Source organism: Apodemus sylvaticus, chromosome 21 (assembly GCF_947179515.1).
Source record: "Apodemus sylvaticus chromosome 21, mApoSyl1.1, whole genome shotgun sequence".
NCBI lineage: Eukaryota > Metazoa > Chordata > Mammalia > Rodentia > Muridae > Apodemus > Apodemus sylvaticus.
This window is the reverse complement of record NC_067492.1, coordinates 13,739,516-13,763,118: the sequence shown is the minus strand read 5'-3', so window position 1 is coordinate 13,763,118 and position 23,603 is coordinate 13,739,516. Positions and strand designations below refer to the sequence as shown.

Here is a 23,603-nt window from a genome sequence, read left to right as displayed (position 1 = left end):
TGGCCTTTGGGGGTTTACGAGGGGGTGAGAAGAACTCTGCTGTTCTCTGAGATGACACCCCAATTTTACTCAGCTCTCTTCCTTTGCTGTATCCAGCAGACCTCAGGCGTGGCCTGGCTAGAGGAGGCTTTAATTTAATAAATTGCTTTGGGGATGACTGACTACTGGAGTGAAAGGGTTTCTTGGGTTTCAGGCAGTAGGCAGAGACTTAAAATGCAGGAGCTTGGCTCTGTGCTCTTGACATTGCAAATTAACAGATTTCCACACTTGACTCCATTTGCCCTTTCTTTTGTTGAGGTATAGCCATCTCCTTAGATTCCCCCCGCCCCTTCCTTTAATTAGAGACTGCTAAGTCTCCATCTTTACGTTTTCGCCCCTTTTGATCCCATTCTCAGTTACATGGGGAAGGGAAGAATTTGTCTCCAAAGCGATCAGTCCTTTAAAGATTTTTATTGTCTTCAAGTTAAACATGATTTGAAAAAAAAAAAAAAAGCCTGAGAGAGATGAGAGATGGGGACTGGGGGATGGGGTGGGATATTGAATTCGTACACTGATGACAAGGATCTTTATGTAGGTCATGCCTTTCTTGGTGGGTTATTCAGGACACCTTGGTGATGGGGTCAGCCACGTGAAGTGCTGCTCACCTGGTCACAGGATGCTGCATAGCCCTTGTTTCAGAGCATTTAGCAGCCATCCAACTTCAGGAAAAGAATGCATCCTAGTGAAAACCATCTGCACTTAGATACTCTGAACTTGTTTCTGATTGCGTTCGGCAGGGGTCTGCGGCCAGGGGTCCTTGGCAGTCCTGGTTTGTATTGTTGTTTCTGGGTGTGTTATGGGTAACCTGGAGCTTTCTCTTGTACTGTCTGTCCTTGAATGCCACTCTCTGGTAACCCCCCCCACACACAACGTCTCTCTTGAAAGAGGGTTGGTTCCTCAACCCTACCCAAAGTCAGATTGATAGACCAGATTGCATTTTATTCTGTAATTTTCTAGTGCATTCTGGTGCGCATTCTTTGTTGGCTGAGTGCTTAAGTAGAAATAAGATATTGAGCTGGGCGGTGGTGGCGCATGCCTGTAATCCCAGCACTTGGGAGGCAGAAGCAGGTGGATTTCTGAGTTCGAGGCCAGCCTGGTCTACAGAGTGAGTTCCAGGACAGCCAGGGCTACACAGAGAAACCCTGTCTCGAAGACACAGGCTTAACCCTGGCTTAGCTTCTATCCCAGGCCCTGTATCCTATGCTTGGGTGTGAGCCTCTGTCATATTTAGGGCACGAGAGTCTGAGTTTTCAGAATGGAGTCACAGCATGGTCTCTCTTTGTTCTCTCTTCAGAATGTGTCCATGCTAATCTCAAAAACAGACCTTGAGTGCCTCTCTGTTTGAAAGAAGAATTTTTCTAATGAAATCCCATTTGGAGCAAAGGTGCTTGGAGATACGCAATTGAATGGTTCTCCAGTGGGTAGAGCTGATGTGAGCTTCTTTTCAAACCAGAAGCAAAAAAAAAAAAAAAAAAAAAAAAAAAAAAAAAAAAAAGGAATACTGATTTAGTTTGGGTTGTAACCACTACCAAACTGATGTAGGTATAAATTATGTTACTTTTTTTTTTTATGGAGAAGGATTCATGGAAGTCAAAGTGCCAAGGACCAGCAAGAGTCTCCATGCATTTCCTGCGTGCCTTGTTTGCCTCTGGTGATGAGGGCCTCACCTCCTGTCAGTTTTGCCTTGGATCCCACCCATCATTTTTTTTCCCCCCAAGAGTTTCTGAGGTCATCAAAATGTTGATTGTTGGGCCAGCAAGATGTCTCAGGGAAAGCACATCCACATAAGCAAGTCCAGTGACTTCAGTTCAATCCCCAGAACCCACTGTGGAAAGGAAGAACTGACTCCTGAAGATTGTCTTCTGGCTTCCGTGGGTAAGTTGTGATATGCGCATGCTCCTACACAGCATATGCACACACATGCATGTGAGCGCTCTCATGCACACACACACACACACACACACAAATATTAAATAAAATGTTTAAAGATGCTTTGTGTCTTTTTCTCTTTGAGCACTAGGGTCAACGCCTCCCCCCTTAACACACATTAGTTGTGATTGTGTGTTCATGTATATCAGCATATGTGTATATGAGTATATGTGTATGTTTATGTGCATTGATAAGGTTCTCATGTGCTGCAGGGGTATGAGGGGGGTCAATCAATACCCTTTCCCTGCCTTTTGCTTCTTTTAAACAGACTGCTAGCATTTGTCTGCTCTGGATTTAAGAGCCTGCTCCCTGCTTGCTGACTCCCTGGTAGGGTCACAGGATCGTCGCTGCTGCCCTCTGTGGGTTTAAGTCCCTAACCTAAGCCCAATTAATTGTACAGGCAACCTTCCTACTGTACAGCAAATGTGACTCTCAGCCTCCCTGTTCACGGCCTGTCTGCTTCTATACTGCAGACCAGTATTTCTCAAGCTTCTCCATCAGACAGACACATAACTCCAGGAACTGGTATCACATGAATGGCGATGGCCCCAGGCCCCGGGCTGCTTCTCATATCTGCTTAACCTTCTTGTGCTCAGAGCCCTGGACAGCCCTGCAACAGAAATGAAGAGCAGACCCAGAAGGCTCTCTCTCCTTCACTCCAGCCCTTTTCTTGTGTGCCCTCATCTCTTTGGATAAGAACTGTGCTGTTGACTAGTTTTAATTTGCTTCCCGGCTTTGAGTCTGCTGCAAATGAAATTTGTGTTCGTTTATTTGTTAATGACTTAACCTGCCTGAACCAGATTTGTATACTGGGCTGGAGTGCTGGAGATTGTGGCTAGGAAATGTCTGATGTCGCCTGGGGCCACTGGAGAGCTAGAGAGCTGCACAAATGGTTGATTCTCTAAAGTTCTTCTGACTCTGCTGATTTGTTAACACTTGAGGGGCCAAAGTCCTAAGTTTCCCAGCAGAGACTGTCCCTCCGTAATCCAGCAGCGACTGCAGAAGTGATCCATGGGCCGTTCATATCCCTCAGTGGACATTTTAAACCAACACAGCCTGTTTGGTAATTGTGGTGTGTGTGTGTGTGTGTGTGTGTGTGTACATGTGTACATATGAACCTGCCCAGATGCCTCTGTGTGTGTGTGTGCTTGTGCTTGTTGAGCCTAGCTTTATCTGTTAGTCCTCAAGTGCTATCAGCTTTGTTTCTTTGCTGTTTGGGGCAGTTTCTTTTTTGAAATTTTTTTTTAGGAGAATTTTATATATGAATTGCGCGTGTGCACACACACATACACAGTTCCTATGTTTTTTTGTTCGTGTGTGTGTGTGTGTGTGTGTATGTGTGTGTGTGTGTGTGTGTGTGTTTAGGACCACATGGGACTGGATAACTTGGGCACATACCTGGAGAAGAACAATTCAATCTCTCTCAGCCCTACTAATTGCTTATAGGGTTTATTATTGACTTACAACTTGCCAAGTGGGCTAGGCTGACTGAGCAGTGAGTCTCAGAAATCTACTTGTCTCCCTAACAAACATGCACTACTGTGGATGGACTCTTTTCAGAAGTGGGTTTTAGGGGACTCGAACTCATGTCCTCATGCTTTCATGACAAGCTGTCATCCCAGGCCTATCGTAGTGACTTTAGTCAATTGTCCCATCTGGATGTCCAACATGTGTCCTGCTGGTAGATTGTAAAACAACTTCTATTTTAGACAGCATAGGTAAAGCTTTTGATGGGTTCATAGATCATTAGGTAACCATCACAGTTCGCCCCAGCCTGTGTCTGCATAGTCAAAATCCATAGCAGTTGTCTGAGATCTTGGAGGTCAGCAGGACCTCCAAGAGTAATAAGAAATAGCAAAAACCTGGAAAAACTTTGTGTGGGTAACAAAGCTTACTGGCGATCAGTCCTTTCTTCTCTGGTTTTGCTTTTGCTTAGATCACCAACTTTCCTGCCTCTCCCCGATGCCAATTTTGAGGGCAGGAGGCTCCAAGGCATTTTCTGGAACAGAAGAGCTCAGAGTGCCATGTGCCTGCCTTTGAAGGCAGCTTGTCTCTCTGCTGGTCTCTTAAAGGGACCTAAATGTGCAGTTTTTGCAAAACCTCCCCTCTGAGGCTCATGCCTCCCCTCCTCTCAGAGAGAGCAGCAAGCAGCTTGTGAGTTATTTATGACCTGTGTCTGCTTCGTGCCTAAGAGTTTGGCGGGAGCTGGGTGGCAGACCTCCGGGCCCTGGAGAACGGGGACTCTTCAGAGAATCTTGGATCCTGAGGAGCTGTAAAGCAGGGACTAGGCTGGATGGATGGCTCTGGTCTTGAGACAGAACTCTGAAAGTCTAGGGTAGAGAAAGGGGTATGGCCTGGGGATTGTCCCCAAGGTCAGTGCTCTCATCCCATGCCTTCCCCCAGCAAGGTTTCTTGCTGGCATCCTCTAAGTTCTCTTTCAGGGTGCCAAAATGACTAGGTTGGCTAAGAATTATGCCAGGCAATCCTGGGGCATGCTCCCACTCTTAATACTTCAAACCTCAATGTGAGACAGGCCACTAAAGTGGATACCCAGGGATAGGATAAACCACTGTGGAACATTCATAGGTGACAACAGCTAAGTCAGACACTCTCTTCGAGTTCAGCATCTAGATGGAGTCTGAAGGGTAGGGCCATACCTCCTACAACATCTCCAAGCTGAGAAACAGGCAGTGTGAGTAGGTATCATTCTGAACCTTCTGTGGTACCATGGCAACCAAAAACCTCACGGATTCCTGAAGACCACTAGCCAGCTACTTCTCAGACCTCTGGGATTACTCTGATTTAACACTGCACACACATGGGTAAAGAATCCTGCTTTTCCTAGCGCTTAGAATCTTACCTGGGAATGCTGAGACTCCTAGGGTAAGCATCCTACCTGAATGTCTCTTTTCCTCACAATCAGAGGTAGAGAGGGGCCATATGAGTATGGTATACGAAGGCCCCAAATGCTTGGTATTGTACCTGCTGTGTGGGGCATGCGTAGGAGAACATGCTCTCTCAGTGTGTGCCCCTGGGACTATGCATGCAGTTTGCTGCACAGGTCCTCCGTGTGGGGTTCATAGCACACTAAAACTTGGGAAAAGTCTCTCTCTCTCTCTCTCTCTCTCTCTCTCTCTCTCTCTCTCTCTCTCTCTCTCCCTCTCCCTCTCCCTCTCCCTCTCCCTCTCCCTCTCCCTCTCCCTCTCCCTCTCCCTCTCCCTCTCCCTCTCCCTCTCCCTCCCCTCTCCCTCTCCCTCTCCCTCTCTGTCTCTCTCTCTCCCTCCCTCCTTCCCTTCCTCCCTCCCTCTCTTTCTCTCCTGAGTTGCAGTACCTGACTCATCTGCAATTCCCTGCCCTTTGCATTTCCTGCCTGCTGTCCTAATTACTGGATCCTGTAGATCCTTCCTTCTGTCTTAGGCTTTCTATATGAAGGAAGCCTTGCCAAGCTCTCTTGAATAATCCCTCCCAACATAGGCCAGGAATGCAGGGAATACCTTGACTCTGAGTCTTCTATGAAGCTTAATGTTGAGTCTCCAAGATGTCTTGTTGGCTCCTCATGAGTACCTAGAAGCCTAACAAGCAGGGCACTTCTTCTTCCTCCTCTTCATAAACGCACTATGACCTCTTGGCATACAGTAAACATCTAAAGACATGCTTGTCAAGTGAGAGTCACTAAATGACTGCTCTGATCTTGCAAACAAAACAAAATAAAACAACAGCCACCCCCAAACAAACAAAAACAACCAGAAAAAACTAATTGGAATGTTCCAGAACAATCAGCTTAGATAAGTACAGATACTTAAGATAAAGCTAGCCCCTTGGCTACAAGTCCATTTTCATATTTACCTCTCACTGGTCTACCTGGCCGATGCCTTAGTTAGCAGGGCAACTTATCTTGTTCCTTACAGAGCCTTGAATGGTGGAGTGAGGTGGAAAGTATGCTAGAGATGCGCAGGTCCAGGAGCTGAAACAGAAAGGGATCCATCTTGCTGGGATGCATGGCTGGATGCAGGGAGGGAATGCTGTGAGCAGGCATCTGGGTGTAAGCAAGCCGTGATGCTGCAAGGGCCCATCTTTGGGTCACAGCTGCTACCCCGAGGCTTCAAGGCACAGACATCATTTTGTAATCCTTATTTAGTAATACCAGGCCTGTCCCCATTTCAACATGCCCAGAGTCTGCCCATTCCTCCAGGCACGGCTCACAGGTCTTGTTGCACCCAGAGCCCTCAGTGTCTGGCATGCATTTGATAAGGGTGGACACTGTAACTACCAGCTCAGATCCCAAAGGTCTCTGACACTCTTGGGAGCCGCACACATACATGCAAGAGTAGTGGTCAGCCATGACTGTGATATTCCGTGTGTGACCTTAAAGGTTTGATCTGTGTGTCTTTCGAATCTCAGGGTCTCCCTCTGTCTAAAGCAATGCCACACAGCCTTCAGCCTGCATGAGCTCAAGTCAAAGGGGGAACCCAAAGACTCACGTGATCCAAAGCTCCAGGGACAGAGCTGGACTTGGGCCTGGCTACGGAAGGGTGTCATATGCTATCACTGGACCTTCCTCCATCTATGTGAGCTCCAGAACAGGACTCCGTGTGACCAGGAAAGCTAGGGCCTCTCTAACCCTAAGTCCTCCAAGACTGGGTTCAGTAAGGGCTCTGAAGCTGGCAGCAAGGGTCCTCATAGCTGTGGTTTGGGTGACAGTGGGCTGGCTCATTTGTTGGGTCATATGTACACCTCCGAGCCTGACCTTGTGGCAGAGCAGTGACGAGTCAGATTGGCTCAGACTTGGAGGCAGAAAGTGGGAGGAACAGTGTCCCAGAGAGAGCTCTGAGCTTTGCTCATGGGGCCAGAGGAACTGGACCCTAAATGACCCTATGGGTCCCGCCACCAAATTAAAACATTACTAACAGGCACCAGGTATATGACACTCACCCAGGCCTTGGCCTTGGTTTGAACTCACTGGGCACATGTTCGTACTGCTCCCTTACAACCATTTGAGTAAGGACAAAGCTGAGGCACTGCTTGCTTTTTTCTTTTCTTTAGTCAGAGGGCTTTTCTGACATCATGTGGTGAGCAAACTGTAGCAGTTATGATTCTAGACATGGCTGCATAGTTCATATACTCTTAAATTTCTTTGCAATCTACCGTAAGGAGACAGTCAAGAAAGCATATAGTAAATGCAGAGTTGGACATGACCCGACAGGACGGTTTGCTGTGGAGACTCATGTAAATAGTCTATGAGATAATTCAGTCAGAGGTCGAGGTTTTACCCTAACAGGTGAGTGGTAAGCAGACCATGTCCGTACGGGGCTCAGGGAGATGCCCTCAGTGATCAAGCTAACCAAATGACTTGTTTTATGTCCACAGCATGGGTCTTTCATCTGAGAGCCTTGTTCCTGCCATGACAACACATTGTTGTAAAATTTCTGTATTCCTTTCTGCCTCCAAAGAAAAGCAAAGGACTCAAGGACAGCATTGGAAGGAAACGCCAGACCCTGGCATATCATTTGCTGGTGGTACATAGTTCAGGATACCATATTGGCCCTGTGCCACTGCCGTGGTCGTCCTGGATGCTCATGGTGGGGGAGGTCTGGAGAAGTCTGCTTTACAGACAGAGAGAAAGGGAGTGGATGAGACGCAAGAGATTTTAGTTCCTCTCCCTCTTTGTAAAAGAGGGAATCTGCAGAACTCTTCCCAAGGTGATGTAGGTGCCACACAAATGTGTTTCATTTTGTCTGTAGGGTTTGGCTGAGCATCTAGGAGCAAAGCAGAAAGAGGGTAGGGAGATAGCTCAGTTAGTAACATGTTAGCCCTGTAAGTGTGAGGACCTGAGTTCGATCCCCAGAACCCATGTAGGAATCTGGATCTGGTTCTTGGCTCTAGGAATCCCAACACTGGAGCAGCAGAAACAGGAAGATCCCTGCAGTTTGCTGGACAGCTGGGGTAGCCAACTTAGTGAGTTCAAGTAAGAGACCGCATCACCAGAAACAAGATGAAGGATGTCTGAGGGATCATATCCTGGGTTGACCTCTAGCCTCCATAAGAAGGTATACATATACGTGCACATACCCATTGATATGGCAAGCTGAACATGCACACAGACACACATACATGCAGACAGACACACACACTCACACACACACACACACACACACACACACAAACATGCTTTTTTTTAATATACTTATTGATGGAGCCACTGCTCTCTTCTGCTGTCTCAGGTATAAATATCAAGATAATAAATAGCCTAACATTTGTTCACTTGCCCCCTGGCTCTCCTCTTGGAGCCTAGGGTTATTGGGAAGCCCTTAGCCAAAGCATCAAAGTCATTAGAGAACTGTTTCTGAAATCAGGTTCCCATCGAATCAGAACTGCTGACCTATCCCTCCCTCCACCATCCTGCTGTGTAATCCTTGTGTGATTTCAGGTCTTTAGGAGTGACTCAGAGTGGAGTCATTAGTGCAACACCCACCAACTTTATTGGAATTTACTGTCAGAGAGAGGTCTGTTCCCCAAAACTGAACTGCAAGTAGCTGCAGTGCCGGTCCTGCTTGGCTATTGCACAAGTCTGTGCATCTTGTGTGCTGTGGAATTCCATCCCGAATGTGCACACCTGCACACGTTGCATTTTATGCTTCGCAGGGAAGTCGGGTTTGATACAAAGTCATTTGAAAGAATAACTGAACTAGAAAATTTCCTTCTAGTAAAAATTTCTCTTCTCTCCTGTAGGACCAGGTTGTTAGGAGGATGCTGTCAAGATACAGTAAGAAGCCTCTGCTTGGAGAAGATGCAGGAGATGGAGAAATGAGTCCATAATAATACAAACCAAGAATCTGGAAAATGGTCAGAAATATAAGTTCTAGTTCTTCCAATGAATAAATGATCGATAGAAGAAAGAGGTGATGGGTAACAGGGGTGCTGTCACAGAGTAAAGCAGATGTTCCTTTAGGTCTGAAAGAGTACTGTAAGCAGAGTGGTTGCAGAGTGACTTTTTTAGGGGGTGAGGCACACAAATCAGCCTTTCCTTGTCTTTGGTTTTACTTCCTTCATAGTCATCCAAGATCTATAAATGCTAGGTGGAAAATACCAAAAGTTATGTGTGTGTATACATGCATATATACATATACATATATACTGTATAAACACATATATTTACTGTATACATGCTATATATTTACTGTATACATACTGTGTATATGGTATACAGTATATATACATACAATATATACATTATATAGTGTATATATTTGCAGCTGTACACTAGTGAGAATAGCATAATGAAATCTAGAGATGTCACACTTCATCCCACCTAGAGTATGACTCATCTTTCCTTTCGCATGTCTGCACAGCATGTACTACCTTCCCATTAATCATTTAGTTGCCATTGGTTACCAAAGTCATGATTTTAGTGTTTGCATACAGGGTAAAGTACTAGCTGTGGTTTCAGGTACTCACCAGGGGTCTTAGAATGTATCTCCCTATAGCTATTGATGGGGTGGGGATTGGGAGCTACTGGACTCTGACTCTCATCAGTTATCAACATCTGTACTGCTGCTCCAACAGCGATACCCCACAACTGTACAATAGTCTAAGTCAGGATTCTGGAATTGTTCAGCCCACTCACACATCCTGCATGAGTTTCATGTTCTCTCTCTCTCTCTCCTCTCTCATCCACCCCTCTTCCTCCCTCCCTCCCTCCCTCCCTCCCTCCCTCCCTCCCTCCCTCCCTCCCTCCCTCCGTCTCTCTCTCTCTCTCTCTCTCTCTCTCTCTCTGGACATATGTATATGTATGCATGTATGTGTGTGCATGTTGTGATTTTTACCAAATTGTATCTACCCCAGTCAAGACACAGAACATTTCTGTATCTCCATACGTGTTCCTTTACTCCTGTCCTTGTCACTCTGTAGGTGACTGGCGCAGGATCTCAGGTTTGATGTGTATGTCCTGGTTCCAGTTAAATCATCTCCAAGCTCCCAGGGGTTCCTACATAAATAGGAATAGACTGGAATTCTCTCAGAGGAAGGGAGCTAGAACTTTTTATAGAAAAAAAAATTCCTGCAGAGGGAAGAAAATAATCAAAAGCCAAAAGCATCAAGGGGATGCAGACCATAGTGTCTTTCTCATTGAAGAAGACTATTAAGACCCTGGTGGGGAACGACGGCTCTGCATTATCTTAAAAATTCCACTGGTTTTCAGGACTCAAACCTGCTTCGAGGAAGGCATAGATCCTGTGAGATCAGAAGGGAGTGCTACCTCATCTGGATCTGACTGTCTCTATTATTTGTCTATGAGGATGGGTCTCAGGTTAATTATCCAGGCTTCCTCAGCACCAGGTTACTCTCACAGAAGTTAACTTCCCTTGGACAGTGATGTATCATGTCTGAAATGCAGACAGAGGTGATCAAGGAATTGGGGTCAGTCAATGCAAGACTCACGTTTTTTCTCTTCTCCAGACCGTTTCGAGGTGAACCTTGAAAGACATTCTCATGCAGTTTCCTGTCCTGACTCTTGGGTTCCACACTAGTGATAGAAGATTTTTCAAAGACTGTGTAGAGTGGCAGTGTTCCTCACATGCACTTTCATGTGCCTGCTCTGTACACAAAACCACATGGGAGACTCCAGGATACCAAACACTTTGAAGAACAGACAATAGTCTAGTGTGTCAGGTGATGTTGAACTCATTCCAAGTCGCAGACATTTAAAGGCATGACCTGTGGGCATTGCTGAGATTATAGGGCACATCTTCACTAACTGACAACATGCTGTATGTAAGGATTTATGCTAGTCTCAAGGAAAAAAGCCTTTCATCTCTATAGCACTTCACCTATTCGTCCATCCATCCACCCACCCATCCATTCATCTTGTATTTGGTCTATCTTTCTGTTCGTTTCTATATTCATCCACCCATCCACCCACCTATTCCTCAGGTCCTTTGTCTTTCTGTCCCCTCTTCTATCCATCTGTCCATACACCCAGCCACTCATTACTATGTGCAGAATGTAGCAACGTGTTGCATAGCTCCACTGGAATGTGAAAATGACCTTAGGCTTGTTATAGATATGTTCCTTCATGCCCCAAATCGCTTTACATTTTATAGTGGTGTTTTCCAGAAGTAAAACTCTCATAGGATATGTAGTTGTGTATCTATCTCTATATATGTACCCACATTTACTTACATATACACACATATGCATTGCTTCCCTGAGCCTACACAGGTTACCCACATATTGAATGCACTGTCATGACCCATCTCACCTACGAAAGACTGCAGAGTCTCTTGGGAACTCTTCTGAGCATCTCTAAGGCTTGACTGTGATGCCAATATCTCCGTGATCGAAGTCCAGGTCAGTGGCTCACTTCCATGAGCTTCTTGTCTTTCCATGAGAACCAGCCAATTTGAATGGAACCTAGCATTCTCATAAAGGGGTAACTATGAGTTCTGAACTCAGCCCTAGAGCACAGCAGGCTTCCCTGAGACAGCTGTCAGATGAGGTGTTGATGAACACCCCATCTTTTTCACCTTTCAGGTCTCCCGAAGCTACTAGGGATAAAATCCCACCTGCCAATCACCTGCACCTTTCCAATGACATGTTCTAACTGCAAGTGCCTTTGTTGCTTAGTTTTTGCCTGTAGATGTTTAACACAAAATTATTATGTTACAGGACAGGATATTATAGGAAGAGGAAAGAGGATGTAGAGAAAGGCAAGAATGAAGTCAGGGATAAACCTTGTGCTTAAACTGGTACTGCGTTGAGACAGAGTGGAGATGGAGGCTGGGCCTGTGTGCTGCACCCTGATTCATAATTTACTGAATGAACCATGGGAGGCTTTGGCTTGGAGCACATATCTCTACATAAGCTATAGATTCAAGTAGTTCCCAACACACCTTCAGCCCTCAGGCTCCACACAGCTTGGGAAAAGCAGTGTTTCCATCTTGTTTTAACTGATCTTCCAATATTGTAGATTTCTCCACCCATCTATGTGATCCAGCGCTCAGACAGGGCAGGAATGACCCAACCTATAATCCTAGAACATGGGAGGTGAGGATAGGGAGATTGGGAAGGGGTTTAAGGATTACTTTGGCTATGCAGTGAGTCTGAGGTTAGCCAGGGACTCAAAAAAAAAAAAAAAAAACAAACAAATAACAAAAAAAAAAACAAAAAACCCCAAAACATCCCAAAGCTAAAAGAATAAAAATGACACCCAGGGGACCTTGAGAAAGAGCCCTTCCAGCTCTCTAGGCTTTTCTCACTCATCATAAAATCGCCAACTTCTTTTTGAATGGGCACAAAACATCCTCAACTAGAAGTCTACCATCTGCCTGTTCATTTATTTATTTTTTCTCCAAAACTGTTTTCATGAGAAAGTGTGACAATGCTTCCTGTAATTTCTGGCACAGGGTATCCTTCAAAACCAGCAATGCTGAATCTCTCCCTACTCCCATCTTTGGAAACACCAATGTACCTGCAAGAATAACATCTCTGTAGTCACAGCTGTCCATTTAAGTGCAGTCGCACAGTCACTTGTTTGCTATTAGAGATGATTCCTGTCTAATTGCTTTGAAACTTCTAGAAAAGAAAAATTCTTGTCCAAGGCCTCATTAAGGTCAAAGTCTAAGGTCTCCTAATGATGGGTCTATAATCTTTCCTAATCATCTGCGTGGCCTCTATGCTTTCTCCTACTTCTGCATTCTCTCCCACCATACGAATGGCCCCTCATTCTTAGCCACCATGAGACATGGCTTGCTTTGGTATGATATGGGCTACTTACATCGTGTGGAGGTTCCATGACAGGTGAGATTCAGGGCAGAGCCCAACACCTGTGCTCCATGGACGAATGCATGCTACTGCTGTTATTAATCTGAAGCTTTTAGGGGGGAGTTCATAGAAACATGTGACTCAGCTTGCTTTGCTTCTGAGAACCGGAAGTTAAAACCTGTCCCAGGGAGGCAGTTTTGTGGCTTAGAAAAGGAGAGAGAATTATATACCAGAATGACCTTTCCCCCCAGTGTTGTGCAATGCACAAAAATAATTAGCCAAGCCCTAATTGGGTTGAGGCTGGAGCTTAAAGGGAAAACTTACTCAGTGAGAATTGTGACAGTCTACACTGTAGACTCTATAGGGTGTCACACTTGATTTTCTCTCTGTGACCTCAGTATTAAATTTGTTCAGTTTTCACATGAGAGGTCTTGACAGCTAGCTCCTTCCTTGATCTCTAAACAGCGGCAAGGAAGTTGGGTGGTGGCCTGGGATGATGAAGGTCACCATAGTTTTGAGTTCTCCTCTGGTGACACTCACTGTACATTTTCCTGAGCTGGAAGGCAAAAATCACACTAAAAAACCCAAGAAACCCAAAAAGCCATGATTGAGAACCGTAATGAGCCACTTCCGTAGGCAGAGGACACAAAGATCCTGTGGAAGGTATAGACATGCTGATCTCTAAGGGGTGTGCAAGAGAGTGCTACCTGGGTAAAGAACCTGAGGCTCAGACCAGCTTGTGGTAAGCAACCACCCACACCAAGGATTCAAAATGACTGTGCTGTGTGAGGGTGGCAATGCAGGTTTCAAAAACAAAACCTGCCTCCTCAGTGGCGTGCCTGCTGGGAAGCCAAGGCCAGTGACTATATCTGGTTGGGAGCCCGGATCTGCCCAAAACCACATTTTTTTTCATGGTGGAATATGAGGCCTGACCTCAACACTGTAAAAACCCCAGGAGAGTAACTCCAGGTCAGTAAACTCTTCTGTAGACTGTGTTGTTGTTGAGACAGGGTCTCACTATGTAGGCCCAGCCTGGAACATGATACGTACCTTAGGCTGGCCTTGAAGTCAAAGAGATAACCTGCTTCTGACTCCAAATGCCTGTATTGAAGTTGAGTGCCATCACATCTGGATTGTGCGGGCCTAATGATGTTGGGAGATGAAAGAAATCCTAGTCCAGGTCATTTACTTTCCTGCACTCTCCTCCTGTGTCTGTCTTGTGTACTTTTCTAGGCCCCACAGCCTATAACCTGACTTCAGTTTTCAGGCTCCATGTGGTGGATGGAGTGAACCAAATACAAAAACTCATGTGCGCGCGCGCACATACACAAACACACACACACACACATGCACACACCACACACACACACACACACACACACACACACACACACACACGCACAAATAAACAAGGGGGTAGTAATAGAAGAAACTGGCGACTGAAGACAGAACCTAATTAGGACATCAAATCTGAAGTTACCCCTCTCACCTCCTCTACAGCTGTCCACTGAATGAGATAAACACTTCCTTGTGGGAGCTCCATGGATCATCTTTTACTTGAAGCCAAGAACATTCTAGTTCACCAGTCTCCTTTAAAGTCCCTCAGCCTTTTCCTCCTAACCCATGCTCCCTGTCACTTCCCATTGTTCCTTTACAGAGTTAATTAATAACTATCATCTGTCTCTCCATAGATTCATGAGTTCTTCGAGGGCATGAACAACGTCTTAACTCCGTTTTCCACAAAGAGTACAATAGCAGAGAGTGTACTAAGTGAATGATTGAATGGATTGATGAGTGTATATGGATGGATGTACAGATGGATGAATGGATGGATGGATATATGGATGAATGGGTAGATAAGTGGATAGATGGATTGATAGATAAATACATGAATGAGTAATTGGATCAATGAATGAAGTCAATGATTTGGAAAACAAGACCCCATAGAAGATATAAGAACATGTACTATGGATAGTTTCTGGGTCTCAGCGAGCCTTCTTTGTCTCAACATCCATGGAGGAAGGCTGATCAATTCCTGCTCCAGCCTGAAGTCTCTTATGAGGACCAAAGCATGTTCATTTTCCCTCACTGTAATGTAAACCAGATTAAACTCTCTCCTCCCCCAAAAAGATGACACAGGAAAACTTGACATCTCCTCATGATGAATTATGTGTCCCTGGGTCTTTCTTCATTTCTTTTTCTATTTTCATTTTTCATCAGCACAAAAGAATGTTCTCTTCATTTCAGATTTTACCAGAAGTCACACTTGTGTGGATGAAGAAGTTAGATAAGTTTCTAAGTAAAGGAAACAGAGCACTTCTCTCTGTGTACACTGAGGACTGTCTGTGGAAGCCAGCTGCCACAAGGCACACCACGCCCTTTCCACCAGAAACCAAGACTTCGAGGACCCAAGCCTGCCTGTTTTGTCAATATCTTTGGAGGTCAAAGGAAACAGTTTAATAGCCAAGAGGACTGGAAAGTTTGACCAAAAAGAAACAGGTTTAAATATATTTCACCAAGCAATATTGTCTCCCAAACATTATTTCTCTTTCAATTTCAAGCACATTGTCATGGGGCATAGTGACTCAAGAAAAGGGCTGTTAATGTGAAGTCAAGTCAGATGCCTTTGTCATTTCCCACTCTCTGTTTATTTAAAAGATAGCTTTGAGCCTAGGAGATGGCTCCATGGCTAAGAGTACTTGCCGTACAAATAGGAAAACCCGAGTTCAAATCCCACTCATATGACAAACTAAGTGTGGTGGTGTAAACCACTTGGGGCTGGATATAGGACTCACTAGGGCTTTCCGGCTGCCAGTGAGAGACTCCATCTTAAGGAACATGGTATACAGAAAGATACCTTGAGTTTTTTAGCCTTTGCACAAGTTCAAGAGGGAGTATGCACACACACACACACACACACACACACACACACACACACACATCAAGCACATCCGTGTACAAACCACAGGAAAAAGACACCCTTATTGACATGTAGGTCAGATACTGATATTAGGACACACCCATTTGAAAGATGTAATTCTGTGGTTCATTAAGACATTTACAGGATTGAGAACCATGGCCTCTGTACCAGTCTGGAGCAATCTTATTATTCTTACTGAAATCTCCCTCTCTATGGGCTGTCGCTTCCTTGGCATCCACCAATCAACTTTTTTTTCCCTCTGTGGCAGAGAAATGAAATCACACACATCATTCTGTGGCTGGCCTCTCTCTACTGTGTGACTTCTTTGAGACTTAACCCAGGGCTTTATTCTTTCTTAGGGTTAATAGTATTCCACTCTCTTAATGTCCTCCATTACTTTCGGGCATTTGAACCCTCGGTCTCCAGGTAGTGATGTTCTTTGGGGGAGGTTTAGAAAGTGTGGCTTTGCTGGAGGAAGTGTTGTCATAGGGGCGAGCTTTAAGAGTTTAAAACTTCAAGTCACTTCCAGTTAACTCTCTGCTTTATCTCTGCAGTTGAAGCTGTTAGCTCTCAGCTACCAGTTCCAGCCACCATGCCCACTGCTTTCTGCCATGCTGTCTCTGTATACCTGAACCTGTTGGAACCATAAGACAAAATAAATGCTTTTTTTTTTTTTTTTTTTTTTTTTGCTCTAAGTTGCTTTAGCCTTGGCGTTCTATCATAGCAACTGAAAAGTAGCTATATACAGCTCGTCTTGTTTATTCCTCTCATTTTGGGGGTACTGGAGATTGAACTCAGGGCCTCGTGTAAGCCCTATCCATGCTATGCCACTGAACCATATCACTGATCTCTTTGTTTCTTGGTTGACTTGAAGGTTACATCTACATTTTGGCTACTGTGAGCTGTGCTGCTGAGAGCGTTCATGCCTGAACTTTTGGGTGACTGTATCTTTCTTTCTCTTGGATTTATATGTACTAGAAGAATCACCGGGTTACAGCATAAGGCACAGTTCAGTCACTGGAGGGAGGACATAGGGTTGCTATATTTTCCTATAGCCACATAATGATCTTTAATTGCTTACTCTCTTCTGGCTAGGTCTTCTCACCTTGATGGAAAGAAGCAAAATGTCTCAGTCAACACATACACTGAGAAATTGTGTGGTGGCCAAGGAGAAGGGTGGTATACTGAGAAAGCTGGCGTTCGAAGCCTCAACTTGTCCACAGTTTTCACTGTGTGAGCCAGAATGAGGGCAAATGAATGAATACAGGTGTGAGCCTAATCCACTGCATTAGCATGTGACCTTGTGTCTCAAGGTCACATCTTTAGTTGGTGGCAGCGCCTTTATCAGATTTCCACGACAGAGACTTTCCTGTTTTCCTCCCTCCTTTCAGTTGGTGTGACAGTTCGTGTCGATCTCATCTTGACAGGAGTATCCTACGGGGTGTCTATGAGGGAGTTTCCAGAAGGGTTTAATTGAAGAGTGAACTACTCATAAGATCTGAATACTGAAGATACAATTAGCATATCAAATGATTCCCATGAAGAAGAGGGCCCTAATCCTGGAAAGGCTTGATCCAGCTTTATAGGGGAGTACCATGACAGAGAAAAGGGAGGAGGAAAGATAGGAGAATGGATGGAGAGAAGAGAACTTATGGGACATATGGGGGGGGGGGACTGGGAAAGGGGAAAGCTTTTAGAATGTAAACAAAGAATATAGAAAATAAATAATAAAAAAGGAATGTGGGTACTATCTCATGGGATCAATATTTGTGTCTTTCTCCTTCTTAACTATGGATGCAGTGTGGCCATAGGTGGACTGTATACCCTTAAATGCCATGAGCTCAAGGGTTCTTCCTTTCTTAACTTACTTTCGTAGTACATTTTACCCCCATTGAGGAAAGTAATTGATACAACTGGCAATCTAATACTTGACTGTTTGCTGCAGATCACCTCTGCTTCTGGGTTCCCTACAGCGGTATTAAGAGTTTAGGCTAAATAATCATTTGTTCCCTGAAGGGAATTGAGCAACACCTCTGCTCCCTGCCCCACAGCATCTTCCCTTACCCCCAGGTTATAACAAACCAAAATGTGTCCAGATGTGTCCAGATGTCCTCAGGGAGACAAAAAATTGTTTAGCTGAGAACTACAGCCCTATAACTGTTGTTTTGATCAATGGACATTAGTGTTCAAAGTCACCAAGGGCATTTTCCATTCCCTGTTCACCAGAAAAGACTTTCTTCAATTCCCTTTTAACAGGGCAGGAAATGACCTGTACATTATTGGGAGGAATCTTACTTAACAATGGATTTGGAATCCAAAGGGGTTTATGACTGACTAAGTTAACAAGAGTATTTAATTGACTAGAATTCTTCATTTTTTTTTCTAGAACTTTCTTCCATGAGCACCAACCCAGTGCGATTCCCAGTCTCTCAATTCAGTTATATAGTTTCAGCCCTTGTAGGATATTTGTCCTAACAGAAATTTTCATCTGTTTAGCACATCCTTCCAAAGAATTAGACCCCTAGGTAGCCATGCAAATAGAAAGGAGAAAGGGTTTTCACATACATACATACATACATACACACACACACACACACACACACACACACACACACACACACACAGAGAGAGAGAGAGAGAGAGAGAGAGAGAGAGAGAGAGAGAGAGATGTGACAAATGGGGTCTAATTTTAAGAATCTTGTACAAATTTCAACATTTTGTATCTTCCTCTGTGGTCAGCCTTAGGACCCATTCTGAGATGTAGAAAGAAGCCCAGATGCTCCAACGCAGTTCCTTCTTGGAAGGTGAGATTAGAGCTCCCACCAGGAACTCCCATGAAAATACAGTTGGCTAAAAACATTCAAAATGCAAGACGACAGAATCAATAAATTTCCACGATGCATATTAAAATTTTAATTAAAACTCAAAGAAACTTATCAAAACCCTTTAGAGGCAGCCTGGAAGCAGGCACTGGTGATTCAGCGAGTCATTTCTACATCTATCAGACCCCAGGGGCCATCTTCCTGGGTTATACCACAGGTTGCAGGGCTGCTGTTCCAATGGTCTGATGGTGTTCAGGTAAGTGCTAAGATCATAAACACAGCAGCATTTAAAAAAACCTGGAGCCACAGGCCAGTATCTCTCCACCTCCGGAAACCATTGGGGACCGGAAGCTGAGGGCTTTGCCAGAGGAAGCCCGCATGGGGGAAACATAAAGATCCCAAGAGCAAGCTGAAGTTTCCAGGTGAAAGTGCTTAGAGACGGAGATTTTTTGGACAACTTTGGGACTTGCTGGCAGTAAGAGTTCCTGGGGTTGTGGCACTGGCTGCCTTCCAGAGCTGAGCAGCCAGGCTCACCCTAGGTGCTCTCACACTGTGGGACAAAACCTTATTTAATAGCTGTATTAATTAAAACTTCACACTGCGGGGCTGGAGGGGATTCGTGGCAGAATGTCTTCATGCTGTTCGAGATGATCCTGGGTGATTTTCTGTGTCCGCCAAACTCAGAGTATGCTCGCCCGCCTGCCCTTCCTTCTTTCCTTTCTCCCACCCTTCCTTTCTCCCTCCCTCCCTTTCCTCCTCCCTCCCTCCTTTTCTTCTTGCATTTACAAGCACTGTTTGTTCCATAGTTCTTTTAGAATCACCTACACAGGGTGAATGCGTTTATGCTACTGATTGACCTTAACTGATGAGCCTCTAATTGTCCAGTGTGGTTCTGAGTGCTCTAGACACCCGACACCCGATCACTGAATGGCTCTGAGGGGATCCAGAGTAAGTTAGAAAGATTAGGGTTTCTGTCTTCTCTTTCTCGTGCAGTCCTAGCATTTTGCTTCCTCCTGCCACTTCCTTTCCTTCCCCACTATGTTTAACAGACCCAGTTTTAACAGGGGTGGATATTATATACAATATGTTTTTGTATTGCATCTTATTTAATTGGTCATGCGCACGTGTACACATGTGCCACTTCAGAGGCTCAGAGGACAGCTTGCAGGAGTTTGATTCTGTCCTCCACTGTGCTGGTATGGAGGATGGCACTATAATCCTCAGCTTATAGCAGGCATCTTCGCAGCTGAGCCATCCCGCAAGGCCCTGTAAACGTCGTTTAATTTTGTTAATTTAATCATATTTGTCTTTTGACAATTCCATATATGTATATAAATCATATTTGTCTTTTGACAATTCCATATATATATATATGTATGTATATGTATGTATATGTATATATGTATATATATGTATATACATACATACATACATACATACATACATGCATACATACATGCTGAACATTCTGGAACTGCTCCTTATATTGCCAACCTGGTGCCTGACGCTGATTCTAATTTAACCCACGGCATGGTTGTCTGTGCTCCAGCCACAGCTCAGCTTTCTCACTGTCTCTTTTGGTGCCTCACCATGTTCCTCCCTATCCCAGCGTTTGCAGGTCTTCTCTGCTTTTTCCACCCAGGGTAATTCAAGCACCAGTCATCTCTATCCACTTACTTCTCTATTTTAATTTCTGGATCTATTATCACAGTGTTGTTTGGCCATGAAAAAAAACATTGAAGATTGCTCAGTTGGAAGTGTTTCTCTTTGCATTCCTGGATTGGAAATCAGTTGTTCAATTATATTATTATTGTTTTTTTAATCAGGCCAGTGTCTGGGAAGTTGTTAATAGGCATCAGTGAGCACTTTTTGGACACCTCTGGTAGACGAGGTCTGGGGAATAGGCGTCTGCTTAAGGTAGGTGCCAGAGCAAGGTTACAAGTTGATAAATGGCACTGCACGCAAGTTCAAACTCAGTGCAGAACATACTGTTATTCTGAGTAGATGTTCCTCTCTCCCTAAAACCTTGGACATCACGTCTAAGACCCCTTTGTTGCAGATATTTTATGAGATGATGGGCCCTGTATGTAGAGCACAGCCTGGCGCATAACAAACACCAGGTCTGTATAAACCACTGCATTAGGTGGCATTCTAAGGCCACCAGGATCTCTGACCCTTGTGTTTAGGTGACCGCTTTACACGAATGCTACTTCTAGGGTGATGTCAAAGGGACTTTGCGGAGTGGCAGATCAGTTTACTTTATGATAAGTTATGTAGGATTGTCTAATAGAACCCATGAGCCTTTTGAAGACAGTAGTGGTAGAAAGGGGGAGTTAGACAGATGTATTAATAGGTTGAACTATAGGTGTGCTTGGGTGGGTGGGTGCTTGGGAGGCTGGATCAGGGGACAAGAACAATTGGTGTGTAATTATAAGGACTGGAGCCTGAATCCTCAGCACTGTCCCAGAGTGGATGACAGTGAATACCCAAGGAGGGAATCCAACTTCTCTTAGGAGAAGGGGAGGGGGCAATGGGAAGGAACTGTAAGGGTGGGACTGGGAGGAGAGGAGGGGGGGCTGTGATCTGGATGTAAAGTAAATAAAGAAAATTATTGGAGATAAAAAAACAAACTCCTTGTAGCCACGTGTGTCTATAACTCCAGCACTTTAGATGTCACAGACAGGAGAATTCCTGGGGCTTACTGGCTGCCAGGGTATCTCCGGGTTCTGTGAGAGACCCTGTTTCAAGGAATAAGGTGGAGATCATCAGGGCTCCCAGTGTCCTTCTCGGGCCTCTGTACTTGTGCCTTAGCATCCCAGCCTTATAAATGGACATATGCTGCACACATATGAGGCACTCGCACACTATACATATACATACATGACACCCCCAACACACATATGCCACACTCACACACCATACATATCCACACATGACACCCCAACACACAACAGGAGATGTGGGTGCTCATTAGAAGGGAAAAATCTGGCAAGGAAATGGGACCTTTTTTGCAAATACAGTCAAATTAATTCTGTCAACAATCTGAATGAGCTTGGAAGGAGATTCTTCCCCAGGCCCTTGACTTTAGAGTTCAATTTGGCAGACACCTTAATCTTGACCTTTGAAGTCCCTACCTGGGGAACTCTAGCGAGCCCACCTTGGTTTCTAATCTCCAGAATGGCTGTGTAACAACAGGGTAACAGGTGGGTGTCATTTTACGCTGCTGCTGCCTTGTCAGCAGTAGAAAGCTTTTGTTATTGCTGTGGACACTCATTCTATCCCCACAGCAAAGCGCTGCATGGGACCTTTGTTTTTCTCTTTTGGTTGTAGGTATGGAAACTGAAACTCGGAGATGATAAGATTCCTATTCAAGCCCACACAGCTTCTAAGGATGTGCAGGGAGATACTGCTGCTCGAGTCTTCATTGTGTGTGTGTGTGTGTGTGTGTGTGTGTGCAGGTGCATGTGTGCAAGAAGTGTGCCTGTGTTTATGTGAATGTCAGAAGACAACCTCTGCTGTCACCTATCATTCCTCAGGCTCTGCCCATCTCTCTCTCTCTCTCTCTCTCTCTCTCTCTCTCTCTCTCTCTCTCTCTGAGGTAGGTTCTCTCATTGGCCTGGAGCTCACTGTCCATGGTTGACTGTCCAGTGAGCTCAGACTTCCTCCTGTTCCCCACTTCCCCAGTGTTAGGATTAAAAGTGCACATCCCAGTTACAGCTCATTTAGGTTGCATTTTAGGGCTCAAACTCAGGACCTTCTGTTTACAAGTCAAGCACATTACAAACTGAGCACTATCTCCAGCATTACCATGGTTCAGTGTAATGTGCATTAGCAACCTCCCTGGAGGGGTGGCTCTTGTAGCCAGTCTTTTTGGAACCTTTGGTATTGTGAATGAAGAGTCCTAGGGGAGAAGGTCTGCTAGAACCTTGGTATAACTGGAAGCAGCCATGGGCCCTGAAGAAATACTGAGTCCAGAAGACCTCCAGTCCAGCTCAGCCCTGGCTATGCGCCTTCATGCCGATGCCCCCTGAATGAGTGTTTGCAGCTAACTCCTCTGGAGACTAGCACAGTTCTCTAGTCAGAGTCTAGTTTATCTTTTAAGGTTGGGCCCAGTCTTGTTAAAAATATGCAAATTATACAATTTATACAACATATAATTAATATCATAATAATTGATATCAGGCCTGATAGACCTTTATACTTCCCATTTTTTTCTTCTGAATATGTAAATATTCCTTGTGCCATCGAAGGTTCTGGCAGCACATTTTCATTGGTTATATAGAATTTAACTGTGTGGTTTCATTTTATGTTTTTTAAAGGTTTATTTATTTATGTTAATGCATGTGAGTACACCACCTTTGCTCCCTTCAGACACACCAGAAGAGGGTGCAAGATCCCATTACAGGTGGTTGTGAGCCACCATGTGGTTGCTGGGAATTGAACTCAGAACCTCTGGAAGAGCAGTCGGTCCTCTTAACCGCTGAGCCATCTCTCCAGCCCAACTGTGTGGTTTTAAAATAATTCATTCATTCTGTTTATTTGAAAACAGTAAATTTCCTTTCAGATTTAAAAAAATGCCTGTTGTTTTGATGTGTGTGTGTGTGTGTTTGTGTGTATTATTGAATATAATTGATGGAGATCTTGATGGAGATCTATGGCATATATCAAAACTAGGGATCACAGTGCATTGGTACAAAGTCTGGCACACGCAAAGCCCAGCATGAGCCCTATAGGGTTCAGCGCTATAAACAAATAAACAAGCAAACAACCCTGTATTTCTAGGTAAAAAGTTGCAAATGTTTAAGACTTTCTTTTACAAAGAATTTTCTAGAAAATTAACATCCCTCTATATTCATGTGAAAAACTTATGCAGTTTTTAAAGATCATTATCAATTTGGAAAGCAACATCTTTTTTAATAATACCATAACAGTCTGCCCTGGCTTTATTCCCTTCGGAGACTCCCATTTTTGTTTCAAGTGACTAATCATCTTCAACCCCAAACCCAGTGACATCCTCTAAAGGTCTTCAGGATCAGAGAAAGACCCAGCTGGGCTGCTTGGTGTCCACAGGTGGTGTGTTAACAAAGGTAAGTGTAGACGTGTTCACTATAGCATGCCACTGGAAGATGTATACA

At 44.6% G+C, this 23,603-nt stretch overlaps 1 long non-coding RNA gene across 1 annotated transcript; it reads left to right on the top strand.

The window, feature by feature from the left end:
- The first annotated feature begins 1,546 nt into the window (after nt 1–1,546).
- Nucleotides 1,547–16,257, top strand: LOC127671952 (uncharacterized). Its single transcript, XR_007974808.1, has 3 exons — nt 1,547–1,914; nt 8,698–8,811; nt 14,974–16,257. It is a non-coding gene; the product is annotated as an uncharacterized LOC127671952 (long non-coding RNA).
- Nucleotides 16,258–23,603: the final 7,346 nt, after the last annotated feature.